The sequence below is a fragment of the Acipenser ruthenus genome, chromosome 4 (genome assembly GCF_902713425.1).
Source record: "Acipenser ruthenus chromosome 4, fAciRut3.2 maternal haplotype, whole genome shotgun sequence".
NCBI lineage: Eukaryota > Metazoa > Chordata > Actinopteri > Acipenseriformes > Acipenseridae > Acipenser > Acipenser ruthenus.
In genome coordinates this window covers 3,098,600-3,104,844 of record NC_081192.1, presented here as the reverse complement: position 1 = coordinate 3,104,844, position 6,245 = coordinate 3,098,600, and positions in this window count along the sequence as shown.

The window sequence follows — 6,245 nt, the reverse complement described above, 5'->3', positions numbered from 1 at the left end:
GCAGCCATTGTGTGTGCTAATGCGCTGGGGAGGCGAAATAAGCTGATCCCTGGAGCCAGCATTACACTTCAGCCATCAACACCAGGCAGAAGGATATCTACATCATCAGATCGAAGGAAACGCAAATGGATGGAGACGCAGATGGATCACATTAGTTTACTGTAAAGCTACGTCTTAGTTGGTGCTTATCTTGGCGAGAGCTGAGTTCAAATCAGCATGAAGTTTTAACATCTACTCTCATGTAATGGAAATCCTGATTGGCAGCAAATTACTACATTTCTATTGGAGACTCCGCTTAGATTTAAAATGAGATAATAATTAGAAGGCTTGTTCACAGGATTTAAAGCTATATTAGTTAGGAAGAATTTAAAACAGAATTGCAAATTGTGGCGAAATGTAAAAGAATGCCTAGACACACAAAAACCCCAGGAGAATGTGCCCGGGAACATAAGGATTTTGTTGTGGAAGACAGCAACTTAAGTGTGCAAGTATTGTCAAGTTACTATACATATAGTAACTTGACAGGGCAGCAGTGTGGAGTAGTGGTTAGGGCTCTGGACTCTTGACCGGAGGGTTGTGGGTTCAATCCCCAGTAGGGGACACTGCTGTTGTACCCTTGAGCAAGGTACTTTACCTAGATTGCACCAGTAAAAACCCAACTGTAAAAATGGGAAATTGTATGTAAAATAATGTGATATCTGTATAATGTGAAATAATGTATAATGTGATATCTTGTAACAATTGTAAGTCGCCCTGGATAAGGGCGTCTGCTAAGAAATAAATAATAATAATAATAATAATATCGTGGCAGAAAAAAAACACCTAAGCATTTTGGAAACTAACCCGAAAACAATAATTACATGCATTTATATAAAAAGCCCCGAAAAAAAACCCCAAAACATCAAACTCAAAGATAGCTAAAAATAAGCACCGAAAAATAAAATTAATAAAAACAGAAAAACAGAAGCCCTAATTATACAGCACATTATTCTCAGGTGGAAACTGAGAGTTTGTGTATGGGGTTGTGGGAATTCAACCTGCGTAAACTCTTTCTATATCCGAATAGAACTGAGCAATCTTTCGTCTTTTGCCATGGTTTTGGACAGTCACTGCACTTTAATTTCAATAAAAGAAGCTGCTGCTCCCACCTCATGTTTCTCAATGATGTCACATCTGGCTGGGTTATAAGAGAGGATTATGTGGTCTCCAGTGCTGTTGATTTAAAGCTCCCAGCTTGCAGTCTGTATGAGGTGTTTTTTTTTTTTTTTGCTGACTAAATAATATAAGAAAAGCAACCGTTTGGTCTGAATTGCTTTTGTTATAGAACAAGGATGTGAGGATCAGAAACAGAATGGCAACCGATACACATAGATACATACACACATTTTGAATAAGGTATTTCAATAAAAATAAAAAATGCAAAACCCCTTACATGATTATAAGAACCCATTCTTTTAATACAATTTAACCATGCGGGATGAGTCATTTGAATAGTTTAGCAGAACTCATTTAAGTAAAACTGATCTGTGCTGAGATTTGTTCTAATCTTGCAGTATTTAATTAAGAATTTGTTTAGAAAGATGACAGTGCATCAGTTAATACTTTCATGTAGCTAAATCTAATAACTGGGTACATGAATAAAGGAAATACATTGTAATTTCTTAGCTCATGGAAGATTAATAATGTGTAAAGACAATAGCAGTGTGATGATCTTGTGGCATGTTAATGAAGTAGAAAACAGCCATGATGTAAGGGAAATGGGCACATTTTGTTCCAATGGTCACTGAATGTCAGTACAAATCTGGTCCATGGAAGAGAGCGAGAGCAAACCACCAAGCACATCCGTGTCGGTTCAGACGAGAGCGAGCCAGCATGCACATCCGTGTCAGTTCAGAAGAGAGCGAGCCAGCAGGCACATCCGTGTCAGTTCAGAAAAGAGCGAGAGCGAGCCAGCAGTCACATCCGTGTCAGTTCAGAAGAGAGCGAGCCAGCAGGCACATCCGTGTCAGTTCAGAAAAGAGCGAGAGCGAGCCAGCAGTCACATCCGTGTCAGTTCTCAGAAAAGTCAGAGAATATCCACCAAAACAGAACACTAAAAATGTAAAAATAAAATGGATTTACGAAACACTGAATCCATCAAGCGCACAGTTTGAAGCCAATGTGTTTTAGATTACTATGTGGCAGACTTAATTTAATCACATGAAATTGCAACGATACATGAGCAGCCTGATAAATGAATATTACAGGTACTGGTACCTCTAAATTCCTACCCAGCCAGTTTGCCTTCAGAGAATGTTACTTCATCTGCATAATGAATTGGCATGAGCATCTCAGGGTGGATGTGCTTGACTGTAGCATTAGAACGGAGTCACACATCACAGTTTCTTTCTCAGGTTTCAAAGTTTTAAAAGTGAAACTTTTTTCGCTAGTGAATCCAAAAAGATTGACTGCATACAGAACTGGGCAGAAACGTGGCACATGAAATTCAACATCAACAAATGTAAACTGTTATACATAAACAAATGTAATATCCAAATACCAAATTGGAGGGGGTGGGGGGGGCGACTAGAGCAGGCACAAAAAGAGAACGACCTCCGTGTTGTAATAGACTCACCGCTGTCAGCAACTACACAGTGCGGGGAAGCAAGGCAAATAGAATGCTTGGGTATATAGCCAAAACTGTACAAGAAGGAAACTGTAACCAAGGAGGTCATGAGGCTGTATAACGCACTGATGAGACCGCACTCAAGAGTACTGTGTCTACTTCTGATCACCACAGCACCTAAGGGACATTGTGGCCCTGGAGAGAGTCCAAAGAAGGGCAGACTAATCCCAGGCTTAAAGGAATGAGCTACGAAGATACTCTGAGAGAACTGGATATGATATAGTCTAGAACCTGAAACATTACTTTGGATGCAGTACAGAAACCAGGACCAGAGGACACAGATGGAAATGAAATGCAGGTAGAGGAAGGGAAATATTTCTTCACGCAGAGAGTTGTGAGGGTATGGAATGGGCTACCTAGTCAATCAATCAATCTTTATTTCTTATATAGTGCCTTTTGCAATGAATCGCCTCAAAGCGCTTTACAGGTTAGAAGCTGCAATTGAGATAAAACACAACTTGTAATACCAGAGAAGAGAGCATTGCAATAATCAATCCTAGATGGTATAAAAGCATCCATCAGTCTCTCAGCATCCGGCAGTGAAAGAGGATGTCTTAGTTTGCCAATATTTCTTCAGTGAAAAAAAAGACACTTTAGTAGCATTTCTAAACTGTGGCTCGAATGAAAAATAACTTCAACTCAAAGGAGAAACTATAAAATGTAAAATCAGATGGATTTTATATTTAGTTGATTTTGTGATCTCAAAAGCATCATCTCTGTTTTATCTGAGTTTAACAATAAAACGTTTTTTGACACTGTTTAATGTCAGCAAGACAAGTAGTCAGAATATTACTTGTATTGTAACACTTGAAATGTATTTGCTTACGATTGTAAGTCGCCCTGGATAAGGGCGTCTGCTAAGAAATAAATAATAATAATAATAATAATAATATTTTCATTTGAAGTGTCACCCAGTTTCAGAGGTAAATATAATTGAGTATCATCAGCATAACAATGAAAATGTACCTTATGTCTACCAACAATATTGCCCATGGGTAGCATATGAAAGGAAAACAGAACCCCGTGGGACACCGTATATAACCTGTTTCTTCCTCAATTCTAACAAACCGAAACCTATTTTAATGATTCAACCTGACAATCTTACTAGATTCTCAAGGCGATCAGTTAGAACAGAAGGTGTTGAAGACTGCTTTTATTTTTATTTGTCAATAAAATACAGCACTTTGTTTTCTATTCAGGTGTATCCAGATCTGTTTTAATACATTTGGTAATTAATTGGTTGTTTCTGCCAGCTGTTTTTTTATTTTTTATTGGCTTCATTTATTGTATTGTTTAAACACTTATGAAATGTTATATGGCACCATATCCCTGCATGGATAGTTTCAATGTCATCAGGTACAGTAGCAACCTAATTTAATACAGCTTGTAAACCAATGAACCAGCTTGCATTTACATCTTCATATCCTTTAACAAAGCACTTTGTTTATCCAGACAGGTTACATACTGTATTTTGGAAGTTTCTACAGCAAAGTACTCCCAGATTGCGGGAATCATTGCCCATTTCTATTACAGATGCTGCGTCAATATTTTTAAGTCAAGATTGAAGACTTACTTTTATAGTCTAGCCCTTTTAATCTGACTTACAAATATTATTGTTTTTATCTATTTTCTTGCTTATTTTTGTAATTCTGTGTTTTATCCGACATGTAAAGCGCTTTGAGATACTGCAGTGTGAAAAGCAATATATAAATAAATTAAACACTGCAGAAGTTCCCTTCCCTCTCCTCTTAAATCTAAAACCAAATTGTAATGTTCCAGATTTCACTGTTGACACATTGCGCAACGGGCTTCCACAGCACAGTTAATAAATGACAGTCTCCATAATAAACTTGCCTGGGCTCCAGCCACTTCCTTGCTCTGAGACCGAGGTGCGGAATGCAATGGAGATTCGACAATTTAAAATAACAGGAGAGGCTACAAGAAAAAGGAAAAACAAGTTGTTGTTTCAGAAATGGGGGAATTGCGCTGGAGATAGTACAGGAAGTGTTGGGCTTAAATACAGTATTTGCAGTTCATGGGAATCTTCTGCATGTAAACCTGCATGCATTGTTTTGATTAGCCTCAAATATTTAAGTACTGTACCTGTATTATGACCAATTCAGTCCCCATTCCCCCATGAGGCCATCCCTTCTTGAGCTGACAGGCTGTAATTGACTGATTTGTCAGTGCAAAGTATTGATTGGCTTGTTTTGGTGTATAATAAAATTAATTTGGACCAAATGTGTCTTTATTTTGTATTTGTTGTCCGATTAGATGTGAACTGAGCTTTCCTTTCGACCAGCAAGCCAAAATTAAAAAGCCAGCACTTGCGGACCGATTAGAAATTTGATTCACAGTTTGATTCTGTGAAGATTCAGCAGGCAACTACTGTGTGATACAAGCCCGATAGCACTGGAAGCTGATTGGCTGATGGTACTTAATTGTTTTTTAATGTAGGTAAGGACCTTGCATTTAAATCCTAATTCTGTTACAGTTGTCGGTGGTTCTATCTACAGAGTGATTCCTTGGTTCTTGGCTATGGAGTATATGTTTTCTTTTTTAATGTGTTAAATCATTTTCTAGATGCTATAAAATTGCGCTTTTTGAAAAATAAATTCAAAATCCTTGTCGTGGAAAATTACGCCTGCCTCATTCAGGTACACTTGTGGTAAGGACAAATCAGCAGAGACAAGTAGGAGCAACTGATTTGCTTTAGTTTGCAAACTGGAGCATTCAACAGAGTGTCGCAGACTCTGCAAGCACCCGCAAAGAAGCTCCAGTTTGCAAACTAAATAAAATCAGTTGCTCCTACTTGTCTCTGCTGATTTGTCCTTACCACAGGTGTACCTGAATGAGGCAGGTGTAATTTTCCACGACAATATGGCGACGAGGATGGGAATCCTAAACTCCACCCGCTGGTTAGCCCGGGACCAAGGAGTCGTTTTGGTGCAGGAGTACACTCTAAGTCTGGCCGTGTGCATTGGTGGGTAAAGGTCTCCTCCATCCGCTGGTTAGCCCGGGACAAAGAGGTACCGTCGTGCGGCATCCGCTCTGGGTCCGGCCGTGTGCATCAGCGAGGTGGATAAAGGATCCCGAACTAAAAAGCAAAACCTGTGGGGACGGTGAGTAGAGACAACTGGGATTCGATAGTTAAAAGGACAGACCACACTGGTGGAGAGTCAATAGAAACAGACCCACGAAAAGTTAATGACTAAGGTAGGGAACTAGGATACTGCTGAGAAGTCAGAGCACTGTGAGGCTATGATCATTTAACTCCCGTGTAGGGAACTAGGATACTGCATGGGAGCACAGGTTGTGATCTAAAGGGAAAGCCACAGTTGGCTCAGTAAAAGGTACTAGTACAAAAAGTGGGTTAATAAACTGTGTAGAGTGTTATAGGCAACCTATCGAGTGTTGTGAGTAACCTCGTGTAATCTTTCTCTCTCTCTCTCTTTTCGTTTATTGTTTGAATTCGCTTATATTAATTGTTGATGTAATATTTGAAGTGATACATCAAAAAGAAATAAATCAAGGAAATCAATAATGGGCGCGACAAAAACTAATACAGAAGTTGACTGTA